The 27,311-nt window shown below is 48.6% G+C and overlaps 1 long non-coding RNA gene across 1 annotated transcript; it reads left to right on the top strand.

The window, feature by feature from the left end:
• Positions 1 to 3,072: 3,072 nt before the first annotated feature.
• Positions 3,073 to 27,074, top strand: LOC106725459. The gene is made up of 3 exons (XR_001361350.1): positions 3,073 to 3,083; positions 21,204 to 21,209; positions 24,852 to 27,074. It is a non-coding gene; the product is annotated as an uncharacterized LOC106725459 (long non-coding RNA).
• Positions 27,075 to 27,311: the final 237 nt, after the last annotated feature.

Genomic DNA, 27,311 nt, shown 5'->3' with positions numbered 1-27,311 from the left:
CCCTCCCTTGCCCATGAACGCTCTCTCTTTCCATCCTTCCTATACAACTTGCTGAGGCACAGGGGTGAGACAGATGTGGCCCATGTCCCCAGCCTTGATGGTCTACGTTTTCTCCCTGACCTTTCTCCACTTAAAGTCTGCCCGAGGCTCCGAGCAGCTCTGGGGGATCCTCTGGGCATCTGGCCACAGATTGCCCAGGCTCCTCAGAGCTGCCTTTCCCACTGCGGTTATTAGGCCCTTATCACCATGATTCGCTCTAAGTGGGCCCAACCCACACTTATGCATGCTCTCAGAACATTTGGGGGACAGCAGAGTGGGAGAGACAGAGTGGTTTGTGGGAGTTTCAAACCCCCACAAAGGAAGGCAGTGTGGAAATGTGATTCCATATATGATCTGACAGGTTGGAGCTGGAGTCCCTGGCTCAAAGGTAACAGCTGTGTCCACCTGGGTGAGGAATGTTCTAGTAGCTTGCCTCCAGGCGCCATCCTTGCCCGTTGACCAGTCACCTGGGGAAGCAAGGGCAAGATTAGGTTGGCATCAGGCAGTTGGAGTTGTCTCTTCCTGGGTCTCTAGGCCTCGGCAAGCCCTGGTTTCATCTGTGTCATTGCAGGAGGGCAGTGTGTGCCACCTCCGACATCAGCCTTGCAGCTCGTGTACACCTGCTCGCTGACTAGGAAATTCATTTTATTACAACAGCACTCACATCTGCAACAGAATGACCAAACCACCATCCATCCAGCAAAAAAGAAAGAAAAAAGCTGAGATTTAAGGACACTTGCTTCTTTTGAACTTCAGGAGCAGGAGCAGGTCGGTTCTCATAATGCTCCTGCCAATATCATGCAACAGGAGACGGAGACCGGGGAGACTGGGGAGTCGGGGGAGGTGACCCATGGGCCTTCAAGAACTTCTCCAGTTGCTTCATCTTCTTATCTCGGGCACGGTTTTCCCGGTGCCTTGCTGCCAGGCTCAGGAGCACACTTTTCACCCTATTTTGGACACGGGGCTGTCAGAAAACAGTGATTGCGATTAAGCTCCCGGAGTTCACCTTTTCCACCGTCAGCAGGACCTGGTTCATCCACTCTATTTCCGGAATCATGACTCCGTTTTTTGCCGAAGATGGGGTCAGCCAGACATGCCTCCAGGTGAAACACCAATCTACTCACACACATCTACTCACATGTACATTCACCCATGAGCAACATCTGCCTTGGGCACTCACACTTCCTCCCCCAGGCATCATGGTTACACACATGCGTGAATGGCCCAATACACCTCACTCTTGTACATCCATGCACACCCAGCCCATGTTTTCCTGCCCCAGCATGTGCACACGCTCCCACTTATTCTATGTGTGTGTATTCCTCCAGATGTACACAGGTTCCAGGCCCAGCTGGATAACCACCCACCTACACTCGTGTATTTTTTTTAAACACACATAGTATGTAGCATTTACTATGGCCCCATCTGTGTGCTTTACAAATACCAATTTGTCTAACACCCAGCAACACTATGAGGTATAACTACTCTTTGGTCCATTCTCCAGCTGAGGAAACTGAGCAAGTTAGGTCACTTGCTCAAGGTCACACATTAGTACAGGCCATGGCCAAGATTCATTCCCAGCCTGCTCCAGTTCAGGCTCCGAATCCTGACACGATGCTGTTTCCTGTGAGTGTGTATGCATGCACCAGCCTCACCGTGTCAATGTGTGTGAGTGTGGCGTCTGCCCCTCACAGTGTGCATTTGTGACCACAGAGCATTCATTCTCAGGATCACAGATGCACACGCCTCATACATATGTATGGAGGGACACACGGCACGCATGCTTGAGAACATGCTATGTCTTTATGCACACACCTCTCTCACACACACACATACCATATCCTGCACCTCTCTCCCAGCCCTTGCTCCAGTCTTTAGCTTCCTCGCAGAGAGTTTTTTAGATTGTTCTGTTTCCTCACACTCACCAGGTTAGAGAGGGAAGTGATTCCAAAGGTCTGGACTCGCCCACCAGGGCCACCCATGCTTACCCTGTCCCTGGTTTGTGGCTTCCGTGTGGGAGGCAGCCCTGACCAAGCTGCCTTCCTCGCACCCCTCAGCTCTGCCAGAGCCCCCACTTGGCTTCCTTCCCATGCATCTTCTCGGCTGGCACAGGACCTCACCTCCACCCTGCAGGACCTGGGAACATCATGCTAGACTGGGTTGGGGGTATGGCCACATCACAGGGAGCGGAAGTGACTGGTCCAAGGATTCCCACGAGTCGGCAGCAGAAAACTCGTTTCCTCCTTCCAGGCCTTCATTTCCTGGCAGCCCTCCTTGCCACTGGAGTCCCTCCTAACCCATCCACCCCACCCCCACCGTGACAGGAACCTCTGAATCTGAACCACGTCAGCGTCAGTGCCTCCCAGTCCTGCCCGGGGCCTGCAGTTGTCACCGCTGCTTTCAGATTCAAGTCTGGGCTTGTTGGCCTGGGCGAGACTCTCTCCTATTTTGGCCTCATCAGAAGCAGCCAGACTTCTGGGCCAGGTCCTCCTGTGTCCTTGGCTTGGACCTCACTCGCTAGGCTCCCCAGCGAGTTCTAGCCTTTACCTGTCTCCTGGCCGTGCTTGGCTTCCCCTCGGGAGGAGCCCCTTTTTTCCTTCTTGAAAACATACCTGTCTTCAGGGAGGAACCCAGTCTCCCCTTTGCATCCAGCCATCTTCAGCCATTCCTTGTCCTTGCTCCTCCTCCCCTCCCTCCCTGTGTGTACCAGCCTCGGACCCTGACCGCTGTTAGAATTCACTGTCAGTGCTATGTGAGCACTGCTGGGTATGGAGCCAGGGGCTTTGATGGAACTCTTGTAGCTTTTCTTTTGGTGAATTTTGCTTCTCCATCAAAATTCCCTTCTTGCTTCCCTTCCACCCTCCCTCCCTCCTTTCTTCCTTTCCTTCCTTTTTCCCTTCCTTCCTTCCATCCAAGTGCTGTGTCAAGCCCTAGCACTGGCTCCTTTAAAGCCCCACAAATTGAACTAACAAGAGAAGAAAACCCTAAGGAGATGAGAAATCACTTGATTGTGCAGGTGCCCTCTGCCAATTGGTTAAAAAGTTGTTATGAGCAAATCTGGTGGTTATCCTTCAGAAAATAAGCAAAGACCAACCACTTCCTGCCACTTCCAGGAGCCACTCGAGTGCTTGAGCTTTCTAAGACCTACCAAGAAACTGAAACTTCAGGCAGGCTTCCTCCGTTTTCCTGGAGAACTCGGCAGTTTGTGTTGGTGAAATTCCACTGGGCCCAATGGGGTTGGAGATTGCATTTCAGTCTTGTCTTGCGAAGGAATTTCTGAGATCGAGTAATTTGGCGAGCCGGAGAAAGGGAACTTTGGCTTTTGACGCAGGCAGCAATGCTCTTCCTCTGGGGCAGCTGCCTCTTGGTTTTGCAAATGCCACATAGTCTCAGGGGACCCAGACCCCTTCCTGTGAGTCAGCCTCTTAGGGCCCAGGTGGAGCTCAGGGTGCCTTGCCCTTCTTACTTGACGTGCGTCCTGAATGTCTGAAGGATGGGGACAGAGAATCTGTAGCTCCCCATTCGGAGTGGTCTGCTGTTCAGAAGGTGGGGGGCGGGGCAGAACTGCAGGTGGTTAAGACACCTAATTAGCTACTAACTAGCAAGTTACATAACCCCTCTGTGCCTTAGTTTTCTTAAAACAGTGATGATTCTAGTACTGATCCTAGGGATGCTGGAGAACTTTTTTTATTCCATAAACACATATAGTATACCTACCACGTGAGACAGCCCTGTGCTAAGGCTTTGCAGATGTTAACTAGTATAATCTTCACAGTAGCCCTGTGAGGCATCCATTACCGCCCCATCTACAGATGAGGAAACTGAGGCCCCGAGAGGTTAAGTAGCTTGCCCGGCTGGTAGGTGGCTTTAGATCTGGGGTCTGGTCCCAGTGTATGGGCTTGCCTCTCTAGATAGGATTAGATGAGATGCTGTACATCAGCAGTGTGACCGTTTGTGCCTGGGACAGGCCCTGTTTACACTTGTCCTGGTATACATGTCAGTCGTGCCCCATTTCATTTCATTCTAAAAGTCTCCCAGTTTGGAGGTAGATAGCATGGTCATCTTTTGTGTGGAGCACTGAGGACAGTCCTGGGAACATCATGGACACTGGATCCATGGGAGCCGTGAAGGGGGAGGTGACACAGCCACAGAGGACCCAGCTTGTATAGCCTAGGAGGCCAGGGATGTCCTCCCTCATAAGCTCATTCACCGGCCTTCCCTGGTACATCGCACGTGCCAGGCATTAGGGCTGTCATGCTGGGGTGGGGGGTGATAAGGAGGGAGAGAAGACACAGCCAGCAGCTCTGGGATATGGAGTCACACCTAAGACCTCATTCCCATTGCTTTGTTTGGCAAATTATGGTAATATGTCACTAAGGAGCACATTCTGATTATCTATTGTTTGAATTAAAAAATAAACACACAAGTAAGAAAAGGCTTCTGGTTGTGTGACTGGTATTTAGAAGTTTCCATTCCTGAAGACCTTAGGGTGTGGCCAGTTCCTGTCTGTGTGGAGCCATTGCTGCCCGTGGAGGCCAGGTAATTGGCTTATCTTTGGTTGTATCCCTCTTGCCCTGTCTCCCTGTCCTTAGATATGTTTGCAGGCTGCTGTGGGATGTGGCTTTCCCAGGCAGATGGCTAAGCAGCCAAAGATCTTCTTTGGCCTCCCGGTTGATGTTTTATTAAAGACCTGCCCTAGTTCAGCACGCGCTAAATACGGTGGCTAAAGAGCACTGGCTCTGGAGTAGGTAACCAGCTTGCCCAAGACGATCCCATTTTAAAACCGAAAATCCCAAGTCACGGGAAAACTGGACAGTTGGTTACCCTACTCTGGAGTAAAGCCAGCCCTAGGCTACCATATCCAGCTCTGCTGTGTGACTGCAGGTTCATTACTTAGCCACACTGAGCAGACTCTAAATAGCCTTAATGGTACCTATCTCACAGGGTAATTGTGAGTGTGAATAATTTATGGGAAGAGTCCAGCACAGAGGTACCTTGAAAATGGCCGTGATGGATTCATAAAGGTTATACTAGTAAATTACCCTAAGATTCTCTCCATGGTATTGAGGCAGTAGACGTTATCCTCTGGTCTCAGTGACCACAGGCAGACTGCCAGGTATCTCTGCCTCCTTTAGATGTCAGTCTGGCCACTTCATCTCAGGGCCAGTGAATTCCAAATCTCAACCCACTTCCTTGTTCTCTGAGGTTGCTTGAAACCTGTGTTCCTGCTCCAGATCCTTGTGCTATGGTTAGGCCTGTGATGTAGACACGATCACCTGGGAATAGGACAGGCTGTATATGATTAGCTGGCATTTATTAAGCACCTTCTTCACACCTATGTGGGTTACATTTAAATCCCCGCATGAAAACCCTCACTTTCCAAATGGAAGGTTGAGACTTGGAAAGGTTAAATTATCTCCCCCTCGTTAGAAAATGGCAGAGTTGCGTCTTGAGCCTGTCTTTGTCTCACTCCACAGACTGTGCTACTGCAAGTGTTGTCCAGGGATCCATGCTGATCGGTGAAGAGATAAGCACAGAGAGTGAGAGTAAGGGTCAGGGTATAGAAACTTTTCTAGGAATTTAGCATTGCAAGGATATTTTAAATATATTTTTCAGAAGTATTGGTCTGCAGTGGATTAGATATTAAAAATAAAAGTAAAAACTGGTCTTTTATCAGTAGATTAAAAACTGCTGCCTTGGCCTGTGCTCTTTAACCCCTTGTATCAGCCAGTCAGGCTAGGTTATGCTGCAGTAACAAACAGTCCCACCCATCAGTAGCTTTACACAACTGAAGTTTACTTCTTTTTTAAGCTGAATGTCCAGGGCACTTCAGCAGGATATCTTGCTCAGCTCTGGCCGGTGAAGATCCCATTTCAACCTGTGCTTCCGCCATCATGAAGGCAAAGACAAACTTGTACATGGGCCTGCAAGTGACACATCACTTTTCTCAAGTCACACAGCCTCACCTGTGATTTAAAGGAGTGGGTAGGGAGGGGGAAAGAAGTGGAATCCTGCCCTGTGCCCAGAAAAAGGAGGAGACCATGCCTGTTTGGGAACAGCTGCACTGCTACACTCATGCCTGTTCTTGCCCCCAGGTGTGGCTGGTCCTCTGGGCCAGGATGGGCTCTCTTGGTCTTAGGGCTACTGATCTGCATTCCAGTTTTCTAAGGTGACAGAGTCTGTGGGCCCCAAAGCATCAGGTGGGACCCTCTGGACTAGTTTTTTGGTTCCCGTTAGAGGATAGCTTTAGTGCTTTCTTGGTTTGGGAACTGAGTTTTGTCTACTTCCGTCAGGCTGTGTGAAGGAAGAAATTATGAGCAGTGTCAGGAAATTGCTCTGAAACTTTGGCCAAGATAATTTCCCCTCCCAGATCTCAGGTCTCTCCTTGGTGAAACAGTGGCTGATTTAAGTCAGGAATAAGATGAACTGTCATGTATTGAGTGCTTACTATGTGCTGGGCTGCACCGTGCTGAGCAATTTACACCTTATCTTGACTCATTCTCCTGCAACCCCTGCAGGTGAGACTATTCTTAGCCTCATTTTATGGATGAGGAAAACCCAGACTTAGAGAGGTTAAGGAACTTTCTCTGGAGGGCACACAGCTGGACACTGGCTGAGCTAGGGTTGGGTCCAGGTCCGAACCGTTTCGATGGTACTTACTGAGGTGGGTCTGAGAAGATAGTAAAGAGAAAGGGCCCCCGATAAATTTTCAACCCTTCAAAAAGCCCAGAGGAATCTTGACATTTATCCTTGAGAAGTAGATCCTGGCTGAGTTCAGACATTTTATTACACATGGAAACCTGATCCTTGCTTTTATTGATATTGACTGTTTTTTCAAAAACTGTCCTTGTGTTATGGAAATAACCCTGGAATATGGAATATAGGAAATAAAAAATTAGTAATGGCTTAAGAAGTTTGATGGGGGAAAATGTTTTCCAACTATAAGTAGGAGGAAAATAAAATGAGCCTTTGAAGTTGAAGTGGCTCAAAAGCCTTTTTCCTAAATGTGCCCTAAGCTATGGCTGTTGGCCCAGCCCTGGCTCTCTGGGGATCCCGGGTACCCACCCTCTACAGATCCTGAGGGTCCGTGCAGCCCACAGGGAGTCAGGAATTCCAGGAACCATAGGCTAACTCGTCATACCTTCCCATCTATCTGTTTAACTTGTTTCAGAGGGAAAAGGTTAAGTCATTTAACTAATATGTAATTTAAAACATGGCTCATCCTCTAAAAATGAAAATTTTACTTGCGGGGTGGAAAGGTTAAGTAATTTAACTGTTGTGCAATTTATAACATGGTGCTCCTTTCTGGAAGCTTCCATCTTAGAAGAAGATATGATTGGGGGTGGGGGGGGAGGTTGAACAGTCTAACTAGGGAGTCACTTAAAATATTATTTTGCTGTTAGAGCTGGCGCAGATGTGGAGTGGAAAGCAAACTTCACACGGCTTACTGAGTGAGATGGCCTGGCGGTTGGTGCACATCACTGAGCCCTGCCTTTCTTTACGTCTGGGCTTCTTGGAGGAACAAGAGGCCTGGTTCTAGGGAGGGTGAGTAATGACGGTGCCAACAGTGCTGGGAGCTGGCGTCCTATTGCTGCCAGGACACCAGGCCAGCCTCGAGGGTCTTTGAAGGACAAAGTCATCTCATCTCCATAGAGAGTCTAGGTACACACAGGCAAATGCATGCATATTTTGATCTCCCCTTTTGTTTGTTTAAACAAATGACAGAATCTTACACACACGTTCCTGTGTTATTTTTCACAGAACAATAATAAGGGATTGTTCCCTGTCAGTACAGCTTCCTCATTTTCTCTTTGTGGCTACAGAATATTCCACTGTGTGGATTTGTGTAATCATTCCCTTAGGACGGGTGTGTTTCTTTCAAATAATGCTACATGTGTCTTCGAGACATGCAGTGGTGTCTTTGGGATAAATTCCTAGAAGTGGAATAGCTGGGTCGAAGGTTAGGCATCTTTGATAGATATTTCCAAACTGAATTGCCTTGAGAAGGTGCCCTCTGAGAAAGGTCTCAGGGCAGCTTGCGGAAGCCTGGGATGGCATGCAGACTGAGCAGGTGCTGCGATAGGGATTGTCATCGTATCCCAGAGCCTTCTGTGACATGTGCTTTGTCAGCTATGCAATGCGGGTTGGGAAATGCTTAGGAGAACAAGTGACACAGCCCAGAGCTAGCCTCCTTTGGCCCTTCTGGCCAGCCACTTGCAGAATTAAGCACACGATGCATTAATTCTAAAGAAGCGGAATTTGGATATTTGGACTGCAAAGCCTGTTCTTGCTTAGTGTGCAGTCCCCCCACTCCCAGGAATGAACTCTTGAATGAAATTCAAGTTCCTTTTCACTTTGCCTCAGCCTGAAGGGAATCATTTATTGTTTTTATCTTTTTAAAAAATTGTTTTTCAAATAAAGGTCACTCTTCAGGGAGAAAAGCCAGCACACCCCAATGAAGAGCAGGTTCATGACAAGTCTCTGAAGGTGAAATGTGCTTCCCACCTGCAGGTCCTCTTCCTGCATCCCCGGTTGTCATCCTCACCACGGCGGCCTCCTATGAGAGGATCCAGTGCCCTCAGCAAAGAGTGCCCAGGCAGGACCACCCAGAGTGCATGTCCCTGGCCTGCATGCCTGGCTGCCTCCGGGGTTTAATCCCTGTTGTCCAGGCGCCATGCAGCATGCAGTGGAGGGAGCAGGGCTTTGGAAATAGTCACTGGGTTTCAAATAGAGGCTCCTCTGCTTCCCGCCTGTGTCTCCTCCAGCGCCTTCCCGACCCCGATGTCTTTCAGTGCTAAGAATGGGAATGGCATTCACGATAGGATAGGACCTCAGGGAGTTATGGTCTGGCCATCTTTCCCTCCTGCCCTGTGTGTCCATCTCCCTCAGGTCATCCTGAGCTCTTCCCTTGAGTTAGGGTACAGGCAACTTTCAATGTGGCTCCAAAATACTGTCTGGGCCACCCGAAGGCATGGCCTGACCAACCATTTCTTGGGCCCATGTGCTGAGTCTCACCTGGGACCCAGGACCCCGAGACTGCTGTCTTCCAGTCTCCCCTAACCAGGTGAGCAGGAACCATTGGGAGCATGACTTGATGGTTCCTCTCTGGGATGAGGGCCCTTGTCTGGAACGCCAGGCATTCTTCTCCGCCTAGAAGCCCCAGAGGAATTGTGTCTGATCAGATCTGGCTGGCAAATGGAACCTTGTTTTTCAATCAATTTTTATTATACTTTCAGATGAGGATGCTTTTCTTGTATCCCTGATGGAGCATTTGGCAAGGCCCTACTGTGAGGGCCCTGTCATGGCGTCTCTGATGGTCATCAGGGTCCTTCCACCACGTGCCTGCTCCTTCCCCTGTGATTTATGGCTCTCAAGGTACGATCGGTATTAACAGACTTTGCTGCCTGAGAGCTACACAGTCCAGGTATCAGGGTCTCCATTTCCCTGGATCAGGACACCAGAGCTGAGCTTGGAAACATGTCCATGAAGGACACCTTGTCTCCAATGTTCTTTCTAAAGATGATGATGAAACCAGTAATGATAGCGATATTACCACCTAACATGATGGACCCATGGTTAAGCACTTAGCTTGTATTATTTTATTTAATTTTCATAGCAGTTCTGTAAGGACACACTATTATGATTAGCTCCACTTAGCAGAGAGGTTTTAATAATCAAAGGGACACAGGCAGTCACACAACTAGCCAGAGACAATGCCAGGATTTAAATCCTGGACGTGTGGTTCCAGAGCTGGCTCTCTTCAATACGACACTTCTCTACCACCATTCGCTGCCTCTGCGTCAGACCGGCATAAAACTTTGGATGGCTTTTTTCTTAAAAAAAGAAAAAAAAAAGAAGCCACATCTTTATTTGGGGAAATTTGAACACATGTACTGACAACAGAGAAGAGTAAAATGAACCCGTGTACCAGCTTCAGCAGTTACCAATTCTCAGCCAGTCTGGTGGTGTAACTGCCCCCCACCCATTCCCCGGCCCCCCAGCCACTGAATTATCTGGAAGCAGATCCCTGGCAGCCTGTCATTTTATTAGACATTCCTGAGTAGGTATCTCTAAAAAAGAAATATAAATGCAATGCCATTCTCATGTTCCTCCAATTATCTTCTAAATAACTTCTGTTGACTTGTTCAAATAAGAATCCAAACATGGTCTGTGCATTGTGTTTGTTTAATTATGTCCTGGAGGGTTTTTAAATCTCTTTTTGAATCAGGTCATCTGTCCTATGGAATTTTCCTTACTCCCAGTTCTGCTGACGGCTTCCTTGTGGTGGCATGGAGCATGTTCCTCTGTGCCTGTGCTCCTGCCGCTGAGCACTTGAAATGTGACTGGTCCGAAATGAAATGTGCTGTGAGTGTAAAATACATACTGGATTTTGAAGACTTAGAATGAAAAAAAAAAGAATGTAAAATGTCTTACTAATAATGTGTCATATCGATTGCACGTTGGAATGATAATATGTTGAATATATTGAGTTAAATATATCCTTTCGATGTGACCCCGGGCACTTCCTGTTACCTCACTCTAGGGGCCCCTTTTACCTGGGCTCCAGTCCCTGGGTGTGACTCATGAGCAGGTTCAGGTGCTGGCCACCTGTCCTGACCCATCCGTCAGCTTTTCTGCTGTTTTAGTCATCATTGATCATTGCCCAGGTCCATTTTTTTCATCAGGGATGCAAAGTGAAGACATTTTAAGTTTACCTTTCCGTCTTCATTTCTTAGACGGGATTATTGTAAAAAGGACTTCACTTTATCAGCTACTTGGTTGTTCTGATGCTCAGTATATACAGGAAAGGCAGGGGGAAAAGCTTCATTCTTTCCCTTTTTCCCAAGTTTTAGAGAAATGAGCTGATTTTGTAGGATCTTCCAGAGGTTTATTTTTTAAAATTTTACTCAGTATGAATTCATGGATTTAAAGTTATATTTGATGAGTGTGAATCCCAGGCACTTACTCTTCTTTTTGATGTTCAGATTGCCCTGCCTTTGGCCAGTGGTAGCCTTTTACTCTGATTTTGTTTCCTCACTTAAAACCTTTGTGAGTCTCTAAGTCCTTTCCTCTTTGTAGCTGTCGAAAGATTCCCCTTCTAGATGGAGTCTTCTTAGAGTGGGGCCTGCCCGCATTCATCATGCTCACCAGACCCAGGATGTGGGGGCTTCCTGCCAATGGGCTATTCATAGGTGCCACCTTTCTCTCTGGACTCATTGCCAAGGTCCCAGCCAGAGGCTGGAGTCCAGCACTGCTGGCTCGGGCCCCACGCATAGTAGGTGTTCCGGAAATGGCTGTCGGGTGAATGAAGGGACGGAAAGCTGATCTGTCACACCACCTGGCTCAATTGGGTTCCTCTCCACCCCGGGATTCTCCGGGGACGCCAGCTTGCAAATAGAGCTGGCCTTTGATTCTCTGCAGCGTCAGGACACCTTTCCAGGGCTGAGTGTGTGTGGAGCAGGGATTAAGCCTCCAGGGTCATGCTGAGGGTGCTGCCGGGGGGAGAGGAGCGCGCCCATCCTCCTACCTGGCTGGGTGCAGACCTATGGGGCACAGGCAGGGGGGCGAGTGTGGGATCTGGACACTTCCCAGAGAGGAGCCACCCGCTTCCCAGGCCGAGCTGCTCTACAGTAGACGTAGCTTGAGCTGGCCCCTGACTCATTAGCTCTATTCTTTCCGGGTATGATTTTTAAAATTCCAACTGTTGGAACCTCCAGCTTGGTTCTCCCTCCACTTGCAGCCTTTGCCCTGTTGTCTTTGCTCCAACAATATTTGCTTTGCTCCTCTGAGCCCATTCTTGTCCCCATGGCCCAGCACAATCATGGGCTAAAGGATGGCTTTATGATTTGGCCCCAAAAGGGACCATGGGGCATCTGTTCTGGTTGCTGCTGCTAGTTTAAAAAAACCAAAACAAAAAAACTGCTCTCAGCTTTGTTGATGTCCAGAGAATCTTCATCCCCAAAATAATGTGTTTGTTTATGGAGAATGACTTCATGTATTTACTCTATAAGAGGCTAGAATCCGGTGACACTCCTGGTCTATTTGAGGGGTGGATTTGTGTCTGGATCTGTTTCGAGGAGGCCAGGTGTTCCAGCCCCTGCAGTTGGGGGTGGGGCAGGTGGAGAGGAGGAGAGTGACCAAGAAAGCTTCCTCTTTGGGGGGCATGTGACCACCCCCAGAGGGTGAGAGAAGTTTCCAAAAATGGCACAAGGTGAGAGGACGGGGCAACTCAACTCGACTTTAAAACAAGGCTGACCCTGGGGGGTCAGAAGTATGATCCTGGAGTGAGACCACCGATGTTCTAACCCAGGTAGCCACTTGTTGGTCTGGGACCTTGGACAAGTGGCTTGACCTCACTCAGCCTCCATGCCTTCATTCACAGAGTGGGGATAGTGTGGGGATTAAATGGGAAAGCCCACCTAGAGCCCTTCGAATACTTCCTGGCACATGGTGAGCAGGCCACAATGGAGAGCACTCGTGTAGTGATCATGGTGTGGGCTCTAGAGCCTGAGTGCCCGGAAGTGAGTTTTGGATCCATTACTTGTAAACTAACTGCATCCAAGGGTTAGTTTCCAAATTTCTCTGTGCGTTACTCTGCATCTGTAAAATGGGCATAATAATATTTCCTGCTTTCTAGGTTTAAGAAGGTTAAGTAACTTAATAGATGTGAAATCCTTAGGATAATGCCTGACACTGTAGGTGCTGGGGCAGTGCTAGGCATTGTCACTCTAGGTAACATTAATATGTGTATGTGGCTGCCACGGACTCAGAATGGGCCCTTTGCCCCAGTGACAGAAATTCAGTGAACAGTCACCAGAACATCATCATGTGAGGACCACGCCCTATCTTACTAAATTTCCCAACATCCCTGGAGGGTCATAGCCTTTCTATTCTCAGATCTGGAGGCTACCCACGACCCGTTCCTGGCAGAGCTGGGCAGCCCCAGAGTCCTCAGCCTTTTCTCTGTGCCTTCTCCCAGCTGGAATGAAGCTGGAGTCTAGTAGAGAGAAACATACTGGCCACCAGCCTTTATTCTGTGCCAGGACATGCCAAAGAACCTGACCAGGATTTCAGGATTGACTGGGCAGGTGAGGCTAAATCCTCTCACCTGTGCTTGGAGGCCTCAAAGTGACTCACAGCTGCACAGAGCCCTTGGCCTACTGGTTTTTGTCCATGAACCTTTGGGGTCCCTCCTGCTTTAAAATGTGGAAATCAGCCTGGGTTGGGTGGTGCCAACATGTGCGGGGACATGAGGGGCGGAGCATGCCTCATCCTGGCTTTGAGGGCCGGCAGGCGGGCACCACTTGGCTGCTGTTTCAGAGAACACAGTATTGATTTACTATTGAGTGCTTGGCAGTGCACGGCCAGGGTCAGGGATATGAGAGGTGCATTTCGTCAGTCTGAGAGCAGCCTCCATAGCTCTTAGGAAATCAATTGTAGGCCTGGGAGGACTCTTAAGCCATCCCTGGCTTTATTTATTCTTTTAGCAAACGTGCAGGCACTATTCCAGGTACTGGAGGTTTGCTCCCAGAGCTGGGCCTGCTTGCCTCGGGGCATGGGCCCTTCTGCTCTGCCCCGTAGGGAAGGATGGGGAGTGACCCCTGCGGGCTGGGTGTACCAGGTGCCCATGTTGCTGGGTTCAGCCAGTGGGAGGAGCTGGGAGGAGGCTGGAGGTTTTCATGCTCTGCCCCGTAGGGAAGGATGGGGAGTGACCCCTGCAGGCTGGGTGTACCAGGTGCCCATGTCGGTGGGTTCAGCCAGTGGGAGGAGGCTGGAGGTTTTCACCCCATCCCTGACTCCGGAGGTCTCTCTGACAGCAGCTGCCTTCCTCCGTGGCCTGTGTGCTATCCCTCGCCCCTGGTCTTCAGGACCTCCACCCCTCCCTCTAGCCCTCTGGTCTAGGGTGGTAGCAGTTTCCTGCTGGTGCTGGACTCTGGGTCGCCTCATTTGGCTTCTCACCTCTGCCATCCCTGTGCACCCATTGCCCTGCATTAGAGCCCCTCAGTGCTTACACTCCAGGTGCCTCTGTGACTTTGTTAGACCCAAACTGTTGCAGTCCCATCTTCTGCATGATTTCCAGTCCCGCCGTCACTTGACTTCAGGTTAAGGCCGTAAGTTCTTTTTTCTTTGAAGTTTTCCATGGATAGAGACCCCTCCCTGGCCTCACCATCTCGGCCCGTTTCTCCTTCCTGCTGGTTCCCCTGGGCACTTGATGGAGTACAAATTGAATCTCGATCTCCTCTGCTTTGAGCCTGCTTTTCCCACTGTCCTCCCAGCAGGGTCTCCGTCACATGGATGGCTTTCTGTTCCCGAAGCACCACACCTGGCTCACCGCTTGCCTTTTGCAGGCATGTGCTCTTGCTAGGCTTGGCATCTCTTCCCAGCGCCCCACCCTGGACACTCTAACAACTTTACTATCTTGGCCAGCTCTGTCTCAGGACTCAGCTCATATGTTCCCACTAGAGGAAGCCAGCCACTCCCCTAGCCTGGGTGTCTCATGGCCAGGCACCCTGTGCTCACTTTGAGCTCATGTCTCCATGGGGCCTGGAACTGGGTCTGGCTATGTAACCACTGAGTCCAGGGGCCTGACAATAGATATCAAGGCAACTAAAGAAATTCTCCCTCATGTTCCTAGAGACATGCCCAAAGACGTATAAGGAAGCAGAGTAAAAGCTAGAGATGGCATCCAAGTTCATCAATGAAGGACTAGGTCAATACATTTTAGTACATTTATTGTGTGGAATATAATACAGCAATGGAAAATAATGAGGTAAATAGAAAATGCATTGCTATGGAAAGATGTTCAAGACATTATTGTTTGAGATACATTTTTACGCGAAATTATAAAACGAGAATTTTTTTCCTTACGTGTACATAAAGGCCTAGAACAGTGGTTCTCAACCTGTGGGTCACGACCCCATTGGTGGTCGAACGACCCTTTCACGGGGGTCGCCTAAGACCATCCTGCATATCAGATATTTACATTACGATTCATAACAGTAGCAACATTACAGTTAGGAAGTAGCAACGAAAATAATTTTATGATTGGGTCACAACATGAGGAACTGTATTTAATGGGCCAGAAGGTTGAGAACCACTGGCCTAGAAGAATGACTCCAAGGAAACATCCCAAACTGGAAAAGGGATCACCCCTTGGAAGTGAGTGAGATTGAATCCAGGTGAAATCTGGTGCTTTTCGACTTCGTCTTTCTGTCCCAGTTTTTGTGACAATGCTTCATTCGTGTATTATCTGTGCAATTGCTAAATAAATAATTGTCTATCAAGGGAAAGAAAACCCCCATATTTAAGCCAGTGTGTCCTAGGAATCTCTCCTCAGAACACCAGGGAGGCTGGGATGTTTTCTCCAGAAGAAACTGAGAACAGTGGCGGTTCTCTTGGGAATGTGTCGGAAACGATCCCGTCCTTTGGGAGCGCCACTTTTGGAGTTAGATATTCTCTGGAGGCTTGGAAGATACAGCCACGGCACAAAGTTGGCAGTGCTTAAAACATCTATTTTCAACGTTGACCTCCTGCCACAACAATGGGAACCTTATATAGTTCTTGGATTTTCTAGGAAAATGGATACCAGTGGATTTATGGAATTTCTTTGCAGGCAAAGTAAATAAAAGGAGTCCCTTTGAGTGATCCCCACCCCTACCCACCATAGTTAATTGTGTGTGTGTGTGTGTGTGTGTGTGCGCACTTGCACACAGTATAGGAGAGAGTGGATAATGCAGCTATTTGAGGATTCTCAGTTCTTTAGAGGGCTTGAGCCAATGAGATGCTATTTCCTGAATCACCTTTGAAACCCCCATGGCTAAAGCCTATGGATTATCTCATTGCTCCATTTCCTATTTGGCTCTCTCTTTGGTCAAAAGATAGCTGAGCACAGAAAAATCTGTCACGATTTTGAAAGCATGACCTGCCATCTGCTCAGGGGTCAGCTCACCTGGCCCACTGACTGTCCTCTGGGTTTGTTGATACCATGGAGTTGGGAAGTGAAGAGAGGTGTCAGGATCGTGAATAAAAACAATGGCCATCTCATGTTGGCTGGACTACAGGAAACCCAGACCTGTCTGGGGAAGAAGGAGGGGACAGGCCTGGGAGAGGCTTTCTACTGAAGTCCCTGGAGGGACCAGAGCCTGGGCTGCACCCCCAGCTTGGCGGAAGGTCCAGACCAGGTGTGGACGAGGGAAGTAATGTATGCTGAGGCTGCCCAGGTACCAGGCATGGTGCTGGGCCCTCAGCTCACATACTTGTGTTGTTTTCTCAACCAGCCCTGTGCAGGAGGTGTCAGCATCTTCCCTTTCATACTCGCCAGCTGGGCTCAAACTGATTAACTGTGTACCTGCATCCTGTGTTCTGTGTCTGTTGGTATTGATTTAAAAATAGAAAACAAAACCCCTGTGATTACTGGTCCCACCACTATACCAGGCCTGCTTTTATTGGACAGCAAAGCCTATACCCCAGAGAGAGCCCTAGTCCCTGGCCCCCTAACTCGAAGCTCATGCAGCACAGGAAGTGGCTTCTCTGGTCTGTTTCCCACTTAGTCACACCCTGGCCGGGGTTCCGAGTTTCCTAGGGCGTCCGGGAAAGAGCACTGCATGGTGGAGGGGCGGACTTTGACTTTGAACCCCCTGCTCCAGCAGACCTGGCTCCAGTTCTTCTACTTCCTCTCTCTGTGACCTTGGGCAGTCTTTTAACTTCTCTGCGCTCAGGCAGGAGGATAAACCATGTGAGAGTACCAGCATTTGACCATTTTTATCCTACAAAATGGCAATTTCATGTGGCTCCACCAAATCTATACACCCTGAAGATGTCTTCATGAGCTGCTTGGGCTACTAGACTCATCTCCTCCCCGAGAGCCCACGGTGTTGAGGGCTCAGTCGTCCTGGACTATGGTGAACAGGAAGTGAGTTCTGAAATCACTGCCTCAGTGTGAAGAGGGAGCATTGAAATCGTGCCTCCCTGGAAGGTCCTGTCTGCACTGAAGGGGGCCATTAACCAAGGCTGTCATTTGTCGGATGTGTGGTGAGAGCTGCAGGGACACGGCATGGTGCTGACGCAGATGCTCCTGTGTGGCCAAGCAGGATTATTTCCAACAGAGTTGTGGGGTGACAAGCACAGCCCAGAGGGGTGGGAGGCCTTAGGAGGCTGTGCTAGGTGGCCAGGGTCTAATGGTTGTGTTTCTTGTAGTTGAGAAGCAGCATAGTTGGTGGCCAAGAGCCCAGCTGGAGTCCAGCTGGCCAAGTTTGAACCCCAGGTCTGCCTCTTGCCTGCTGACCAGAATTTCTCGGTGTCCAAGGGTCAGAGGGACAAACAGTGTGCTGTGTGACCTTGGACAGGTCACTTAACCTCTCTGAGCCTCATTTTTCTGTAAAATGTAGGTAGGAAGTGGGGAGTTAGAATTGTAAGTAGGGTTGTGAGGCTGGAAATCAGATGCTGCTTCTGGAAAAACTGCGCCCAGTGCCTGGCCCCTGTAGGGGCAGCCATAGTGAGCTGTGGTTTTACTGTGGGAGCCCTTTGGGGTCACCTCCTGACCTCTCCATTGGAGTGGTAGCCATGTGTTGAAAGAAGTACCCCTGGGCTCTTATCTGATGTGTTTTGCCCTGGAGATTTTTGCAGTCTAGAAACAGGAATGTACTTTAGAAAGGATTTAATTTTGGGGTAAATTAATTCTTGAGGAGCAGGAAAAGGGCTTTTAAACTAAAAAATTAATTGCTTTGGAAGGCTTCTCTTTGTCTCTTCACTTTCCCTGCAACTGTGGACCGTAGGACCCTGTCAGCCCTAAGGCCTTGCAACAAGCCTTCTTGAGTGGCCTCTGCATCATTGCTAACTGAGCGGATGGTACTGTGCGGTTGCCATGGTAGCAGCAGGATGTGGTTCCTATGGTGATGGTCGGCAGCAGCAGGAAGACAGCAGAGGTTTTAGTTATCTGGTGGCTCTGCATTTGCTGCACCCCCCCGCCCCCCCACACCCCCCTCCCGGAACAGCACAACGCAAGCTGCCCCCACTGCTGCTCTGCTCTGTAAAATGGTGACTACTGAGGTCGCCACCTCCCCGAAATGCCACTGTTGCTTCTTGGAAAGACTGGGCTGTGCAGAGGCAGTTCTGCTTCTGGGAGAGGGAGGGGCCTCAGTGTCTCCAGGAGCACCTCAGCTGGGCTTTATGTGGACCCTGAATCCAGCAGGCAGGGTCTGCGGGAGCTTCCCCCAAAAGCCCCTCCCGCAGGCTCCCTGGAATGAATTTTTCTCTCAGCCAGGTCCGCCTCTGTTTGCAGGCAGATGTGGGGTGGTGGACTAACAAGAGGAACCAAGTGATTTTTAAAACTTCTTTTATACCTTGCATCCAGATTTCAAAATGGCACCGTTTGCGGGGTTACCTGGGTTTTCAAGCATGTGATGTTTTTCTTCAGCTTGGGATTGGCTGAGATCAGGGAAAGGAAAAATGTATCCTGAATGTTTCTTTTCCTTTTTGGCATCCAAAATCTTAACAGATTGAATTTCTCTGTAGAAAGCATCTGAAATCACACAGATCAAATTTCTCAGTAGAAAGGCAAGTGTATAATACAGTGAAATGTAGTGTACAGAATGTTATTTCTTTTTTATCTAGAAATGAGGGAGGGAAAGTGTAAGCAGGATTCAAGGGGCATTAAAATTTAAGAGTAAATCTGAAATTTAGGTGCTTTGTGTGAGTAGACATAGGGCTGCTGTTGGGCAGTGACGTCCATAAAGTGTACGTTTAGACTTGAGGAGGCTGTCCAAGAGAGGAAATGTCAACTGTTTTTGCCTCTAGCTGAAATCCTGTCAACCCAGTGTGGCAACATGATTTGCTCATGCAGGTCAGGCCCTCTGATTGGTGGTTGGTGACGTCACTGGGTTTCCTGGCATGTGATTGGTGGACTGGGCCCTGCCAGCAGAGCCATAGTCAGGTAGTCAGACCTGGACTGAAACAGGCGGGCTGGAGAGCCCTCTGGACAGACAGAACTCCTGTCAATGGTAGGGCCCAGGGCCAAGCTGACTTTTCTTTTGCACCTGAAGCAGCCAGAGGTCAGAAGAGTGGCTTCTAGCAAAGCCCTGGGGTGCCCAGACTATAGATTCCCGTGGCGAGGAATGCACTTTGAGTGAACACTGCACTCTTGGAGAGGCTTTTCCTTTTTGAATTTTGAGAATAAAAATTAAATAAATACACACTTTAGGAGACATACGTGATCAGTAGGGCTTGTGCTTGGCCACATACAGATGGCAAGATGATATTCAGGTTAGCCAATAGACAAATGGAAGGCAGCAAAGACTCATGTCAAAACCCCACATTTCTACCACCCGGTACCCACGATTGTTAATATTTTGTCCTCTTTGCTTTGCCTTTGTAAGTAAAAGGAATAAAACATTGTTGGAGAAGTTTTAATTACCTTAACAGTCACCTCTAGGTCACCACCTGCTTCCAGGCTCCCTTTCAGATAAATTTGGTGTGGATCTTTCCATTAGACTTTAAACACTCTTACACACACACACACACACACACACACACACACACACACACTTAACTATAAACGATACGTATGTTTCTAAAACGCCCTTACAACCTAGCTTTTCTGCTCTGCATCGTGTGCTCCTGTGTTTGGGATTTGCTTCTGTTGATTCGTACAGAGCTAGTTCATTTTTGTTCACTGCTGCAGACTACTTTGTGTCTGCCGTCTTGTTCTATCAGGGTGCTGGCCCCAGATGGGGGACAGATTTACCCCATCTTATAGATGGGGATCTGGAGCTCATGGTCACTCAGCTGCAAGGTGGGTTCATTACCCCACACGACCCCCATGTTGGTTGGACTCCAGAGGCAGGGCATCCCTCATGGCACCTCAGGCCTGCCTGGTCCCTGACCAAACAGCTGACTAATCCAGCTGGTGAGTCCAGGTTCCCGAGTCACCCAGCCTAGCCATGTTTGCCTAATTCAGGCCACTGCCAACCCCCCTCCCCCCAAAGGGCACTGTGGCCTAGAACTCTGTCTGAAGGGAAACGCATGCCAATGCTTTTGTTAGGAGAGTGCTGTGCCCATTTCTCCGACCATCCTCAGCTCCTGGTTGGAGCCCTTGGGAGGAGGATTGGAAAAGCAGCTTTGGGCACCAGTGTCACTCAGCTGAGCACCCTGAGTTGTCTTGAGCTGAGTCACATCAGGCAACCTTCAACGTTAGCTCAGGCACAGCTTCCTCACCCAGAGCTTGGATGTGAGGCTGATCTCATCTGTCGGCTTTCTCCCAGCGTCGGGGCCTCTGGAACCAAAAGCCAGCCTCCTGCTCACTGGCAGAAACTCGCCACTACTGGTTCCTGAGTCATCAGTGTTTTCACCAGGTGTGTTTGTGTGTGTACCTGTGACGGTGTGGGAGTGTGGGCGTTCCACCGTGGCGTAGATTTATTTTTCTGTGGCCCCCGCCCATCCCATCTGTCAATGGCTCCTTGGAGATCACTGACCTGTGACCTGGGGGGTTATCACAACATCACATAGACACCTGAAAAACTAGGCCGTGTCAATACCACCACCCCTTGCTTCTAAGGGAAGCCAGTTTGAGATCAGACAGAACTTGGCTCTTTCAGTCACTGAGCAGTATTTGTGGAGCCTTCCGCTCGACCTGCTCTGGGGATTGCGTGGCAAATGAAACAGAGACGGTGCCTGTCATGCTGGAGCCTGCAGCTTGTGGGAGAGCGACAGTAAACAGACAGATGCACACAGAGCTGCCCCGGCTCCTCCGTCAGCCCGCCTGCCAGTCCCAGCTGGGTGGCCTGGGTGAGTGAACTGAGTCATCTGGAAAGTGTAGTCACAATACTGCTAACCTCACAGGGTTATTGGGAAATCTCAGCGAGACAACGTGCTCATCGCCCTGCCCAGGGTGCTGTGGCTGCAGCTGTGACCATGGCCATCGTTTATAGAGCAAGAAATGAGGCCAGAAAGGTGAAGTGCCCTGCCCGTGGTGGCACAGTAGCTCTCAAGCCCAGGCTATGTGGCATCCCAGCCAACCTTAGGGCCAGCAGGCAAATCTGCCCCCAGCCAAAGGGAGTCTGTTCCTCTTCTTACGAGCGACAGTGTTCTCCAAGGAATTGTTTTATTTACTGATTTTTATCGTAGTCAAATATATTAACATAAAGTTTACCATTTTAACCATCTTTAAGTGCACAGTTCAGTGCGTCAAGTACATTCATATTGTTGTGCAACCATCTCCACCATCATCTCCAGAACTTTCCCTTCTGTCCTCATTAAACACCAACTCCCCATTTCCCCTCCCCCTACTTCCCACTACCCAGCATCCTACTTTCTGTCTCTCTAAATATGACTCCTCTAGGTCCCTGGAATCATACAGTATTTGTCTTTTTGTGATTGGCTTATTTCACTTAGCATAATGTCCTCAAGGTTCATCCATGCTGTAGCATGAGTCAACACTTTTCTTCCTTTACATGGCTGGATAATATTCCATATGAGTGTGTGTGTGTGTGTGTGTGTGTGTGTGTGTGTGTGTGCACGTACATTTTATTCATCCATTCACTGCTGATGGGCATTCAGGTTGTTTCTGCTTTTTGGCTGTTGTGAATTGTTCTGCTATGTACATTTGTATACAAGTATCTATTTGAACCTCTGCTTTCAACTTTCAGTTTATTTGGATATATACCCTGAAAGTGTAGGGAGCATTTTATCACTAGGAAGAAGATAAAGGGAATAAAATGAAAGGTCCAGACTTCCAGGAGTTTTCATTGTCAGGTCCATAGATAGAATTCAGGGCATTTGTGAACTTGGATGTGAGAACATAAATGGCATCTTTAGGGTCACTAACCTATACCTGCAATGTGGCATTGCCTTTGATGATGACTGTAGGCAGTACTGCAGTGGTATTAGCAGTACTTGTGACTCGGTCACCAGTGGAAGTCACAGATGTGCCTGTCGTTGTAGATATCTTGGAATATCATAATGTTTGTCACTATTCCAAAGTTAGGGTAATTATCAGACCTACAGCTAGATCTTGCAAAATATTTCTATACTAGAGGCCCAATGCACGGAATTCGTGCAAGAGTAGGCCTTCCTTCCCCTGGCTGCCTGCACCAGCTTCCCTCTGGCACCAGGACCCAGGCTTCCCTCACAGCCCCGGCTTCGTCCAGAAGGTCGTCTGGAAGGATGTCCGGTCTAATTAGCATATTATGCTTTTATTATTATAGATGATTGGTTTCCTTTGCAATCCTATGAGTTTATTTTATGCTTTTATAGATACTCTAAGAAGGCGTCCAGATTCTTCACCAGACAGCCTAGGACTCCAAGGCCCAAAAAGGTTAGGAAGACCACGTCATCTTTCCCCCGCCTCTCAAGTGCAGACAGGCTGCCGGTCTCCTCAGCGTGCCCCTGGAGGGCCAGTGCAGGAACAGCCACCACGCAGGGTTGCATCATTGCTTCCAGGCAGCCCCAAGGAGAGAACCAGTTTCTTCAGAGGGATAGTAGGGGGTCCTGGGCCTTTGCTCCTTTTCAGCTGCTCCCACCCCCCAAAGATAAGAAGAGAAATTTCATTGAGTTACCAGGAATCTTCTCTGTTTCGGGGATGGCTTTGGACATGTTTTGAGGTCATCTGGGCTCCCAGGAGTGAGCACACGGGGGCGTGAGCTTTGTAGTTTCAGGCTGGTTTCACTGAAGGAGGCAGCATGTAGGGTGACGTTGCAGCTTAGACAGTACTTGGCCAGACAGGTCTGAACCCGAAGAGGAATGTGTTTCCTTGGTTTTCACCCACTTGAGAAAATCTCCACTCTCCAGCTCTTCTGCCCAGATGGGGCAGGGAAGCAGGTGCCGGGGAGCAAGGTGTCTGGGGCGTGGCAAAGAGCCCTGGTGGGGAAGGCCAGGCTAAGTTGTGTAAGAAACTGCCTTCATAGCCAGCATGTCAAAATATCGTTTCTCATCAATAAAAATAAAAATAATAATAATAATAATGATAATAATAATAATGTGCTTGAGGGACAGATAGATAGCTGAAGAAGCAAGAACAGTAAAATGTTCTTTGTAGATTCTAGGTGATGAGTGTACGGGACCCACCATAAGATCATTTCAACTTTTTTCTTCTTTATTGATGCAATACTTACTTACAGAGGTACACAATTGAATCCATGAATTCTCACATCTCATCTGCCTGTGACGCAGGCCACCAATTAGAACGTCCCTTTGAACATCGCTTGCATCCCCAGAAGCCACCCTCAGGCCCCTTTTATTAACCACCTCTGGCTCCCCCGCAAAGTTAACTTTCTATGTTTTAGTTTTTCCTAGGTCTCTGCTTTATATTGTTACCTTTTTTTGTTTTGTTCTTTGTTTGTTAATCCTCACCCGAGGATATTTTTCCATTGATTTTTAGGGAGAGTGGAAGAGAGAGGGAAAGACAGAGATAAACATTTATGTGAGAGAAACATAGATTGGTTGCCTCCTGTACAAGCCTCGACCAGTGCCTGGGCCTGGGCTGGGGAGGAGCCTGCAACGAAGGTACGTGCCCTTGACCGGAATCACACCTGGGATCCTTTGTTCCACAGGCTGACACTCTATCCACTGAGCCAAACTGGGTAGTGAAGTTTCTGCTTTATAGAAAGGAAATCACACAGTGTGTATTCTTTCATGTTTGGGTTCTTTGGCTCAATATTACATTTCTGAGATTTGTCCAGATTTTGTATATCACTAAAGGTTATTCATTTTTCTTGCTAGATAACATTTATCTTAAGAATATACCCATTCTACTGATGGTGGGCATTTGAATTGTATCTCTTCTTTGGTTTCTATGAAAAATACTGCTAGGTTACTATGAATAACTCTTGCCTACATCTCTTGGGGAGTATGTGCATGAAGTGCTATTGGCTTAGAGTTAGGAAGGAGTTGGTAGTCACATGGTATGCGTTGATTCTGCTTTTGTAGATAATTCCAGACACTTTTCCAAAGTGGTTGTACCAGCTTACAAGCCCAGGAGCAGATTTTCGATTGCTTCACATCCGTGCCAATATTTGTTCATGTTAATCTTTTAAAAAATTTTGGCTATTTTGATGAGTGTGTAGCAGTATTCAGCTTTATGTTTGAAAATTCTCATAATATTTTGAAAAATGTCACTCACACTCACATAATGACTTTATAGAAAACTGAGATTTTAAAGGAAAATGGTTAAAATTGGCACTTCCCTGGCCTCTTCACTATGGACAGCTCTAAGGCCAGCCCTATGTCCGTGACCCCATGGTTCCCCCTCTGCCACGGGCCCATGCTGATGAGCCCCAAATAAAGTTTAAAAAGTTGGGTGTAGACAGAACCTGGGGTCCTGAGTGAGGCATGATAACTCACTCAATTGAGTTATCATGACGTGGAGGTGGGCTCAGAGCTGGTTCTGACCTGGAGGAAGTCCTGACACCTGCGCTTCGCAGAGAGATGTGTTTTTGAGTCAGTGGGAAATTAAAATGGCTCATTGCCTGTTGGCTAATTCTAGTTGATTGTATACCTGTTCCTGGCATCTTCCTGGTCATGGCTATCTAGTCACCAGGACCTCCCTCTCTGACATAGCACAAAGGATGCTCAGGTCTTGAGCTTTTTCCTTAGGTTGGCCACTGCTTAGCTGAGTTCTCCCAGCATAGATGGTGGCCCTAATTCATGCCCTTCACTCAATGAGTACTTATTGAACATACACTTTTATGCCAGGCACTCACCCATTCTCCCTTCCACTTTTCCTTCTGTCTGTTGGTCCATCCATCCATCTATCCACCTACCCACCCACCCATCCACCCTCCCACTCACACAGCACTTACTGAGCACACATTGTAAATCAGGCCTTGGGCTAGATAAACACAGATGAATGAACTGTGAGTGGTTTATTCCTTTGAGGTTTTCCCAATACCCCCTATTGGAGAAGACAAATGAGTAAGTAGATATTCATAATACAGTGTGACACTTAGAGTGGGGTAAGTAAGGGTGGGGGTTGGGGGGAAGAGATATCTAGGCCAGATTAGGAGGATCAGGAAAAAGAGGTATGTAGGCCAGGTTAGGAGGATCAGGCCTGGAGGGCATGATGTTGAAGCTGTGTCTTAGGGATGTCTTGGGACAGCCCAGAGAGGGAGGGTTAGGTCTAGAGTGCCAGCTGGTTTCTCTGATGGAGGGAGACCCAGTGGTGGGCAATGCCTGGGACATTCACCAAGTGTGGGTGGGTGGAGTGTGGGGTCAGGTGGGAGATACAGCTCTGGCGAGGTCAGCAGGGCAGATGAGGTGCGGCCTGTGGGCCTTCCAAAGAGTGTGGGCTGTGAAGCTGTGGGACACAGGGATGGCTTTTATATGGAGTGTGGTGTACAGACCAGTGGCCCACCAAAGGTGTCACACCCTAATTCCCAGAACCTGTGAATGTGTGACCTGATATGCAAAGGGGACTCTGTAGACGTGGTTGAATTAAGGACCTTGAGATGGGAAGATGATCCTGGCTTATCCAGGTGGGTCCCAGGTAGTTACAGGTGTCTTTAAAATAGGAAGGGGAGGCAGGAGAGACAGAGGTGACAGTGATGCTACTGCAGGCTTTGAAGATGGAGGAAAGGGCCACAAGGCAAGGGATGCAGGAGGCCTCTAGGAGCTGGACAAGGCACAGGATCAGACTTCGCCCTGGAGCCTCCAGAGGGACTGCGGCCCTGTTAATACATGTGAGACACATTTTGGACCTCTGATCTCCAGAATTGTAAGAGAATAAATTTGTCGTTTTAAGCCACTAAGTTGTGGTCATTTGTTAACAGCAGGCCTAGGAAACAAATATTGGCTAAGTGCAGAGTCACCAGCAAACCTTTGTACAGGCTTGGGGTTAAGGGGGTGGAAACTTTTGGCCAGGATTGGTAAGACCATCACCATTACTTGAAAACCATCCTAGAGAGTTCATTTTCCAATCAGGCAACTATAAGTGGTTTTCTATGTAGATCAATTGTTACGATTAAGGCCAGGGGACATTAATCTCATGTAGGATCAGGAAACTCACCAGCCCTGATCCGTTCTTACCTGGGTCCCCTGTGTGATGACGAATGAGCCCTCTTACCTGGGGATTCTGATATGTCATCCCAGGCAAATATCAGGTGAAAAGGGCCCCGCTTCTTTTGGGCGCGGGGGGATCCCAGGGATAATGGCAGATCCCTCAGGGACCTTGATGGATTTCCCATTACTCATTCCTCCCGTCTGTGGAGCGGGAAGGTGGGGTGTTTAGTGAGTATCACTGTAACCTGTACTTTTCTAAAGTCAAACAGATTCCTCCTGGTGGGAGTATTCGTCTTTTATGGGATCGGTGTAGCCCGTCTGACTCAGCGACTCACCCAGCACCCTCTGCAGCTGACACTCTTGACAATTCACTTGAATCTGCTGCCTCCTGCTCACAAAAGCCTGCTTCATTATTCAGCTCCCCATCCTCCCGCAAAGCAGAGTGGAGCCTCTCCGCCCCCCTCCCACGTCTCTCCCGTAGCTGGGGGCCGTGTGACTGCTACCTCCACGGCTTCTGTGTCACCGGGAAATGGAAATATCACCAAGTGAGGGAACTGTACGCCTCCTCCAGACACTATCCACGGTGGTGGCATCCTAAGCGGCCTAGCGTGCAGGCACTGTGCTCTTCCTTAGTACATTATCTTATTTGATCACGACAACCCCTGCACTGGAAACACTTTTTCTCCTAACATCCCAGGGTTAATAATTGGAAAAGCTAAACCTAGCACCCAGTACATTAACCCATTCGCTGCCCTCTTCCCTTCTAGCTTATCTGGGATGATCCCTACTGTGGGCTGAATTGTGTGCCCCCAAAAGATATGCTCAAGTCCTAACCTCCAGTACCTGGAAACGTGACCTTATTTAGAAATAGGATCTTGGCAGATGTAGTCAAACCCAGATCTACCGAATGACCTTTGCTTGGTGAACTGGATTCATTGGGTTCAAGAATCATTCCCTTGGCTTCCAATTTATGGTTAGATTTCAAGAGGTCAAACCATGTATTGTGGGTTTTCCCAGACTAGATGATTCAAACCATGCCACAGCCAGGAAAGAGAAAGAGAGAGAGAGAGAGAGAGAGAGAGAGAGAGAGAGATATTATTGACTAAGAAACATTAATTTCTGTTGCAAATGACTAGTTGGGGCTAGTTGTTGATTATCTCACCTCTGTTGCCTTTTGTATTTAGAAATGGCTCATAAATTTGCTTACGTGGGTCTGGTTTGTCTTCTAAAACGAAATGATTGCATTGCAAATAGTTCTAAAACCATGTTGTGATTTGATAGCTTCC

Source organism: Myotis brandtii, unplaced genomic scaffold, assembly GCF_000412655.1.
Source record: "Myotis brandtii unplaced genomic scaffold, ASM41265v1 scaffold165, whole genome shotgun sequence".
In the NCBI taxonomy this organism is placed as follows: Eukaryota; Metazoa; Chordata; class Mammalia; order Chiroptera; family Vespertilionidae; genus Myotis; species Myotis brandtii.
The sequence above is the reverse complement of the archived record's forward strand: the minus strand, read 5'-3'. Positions and strand labels throughout refer to the sequence as shown.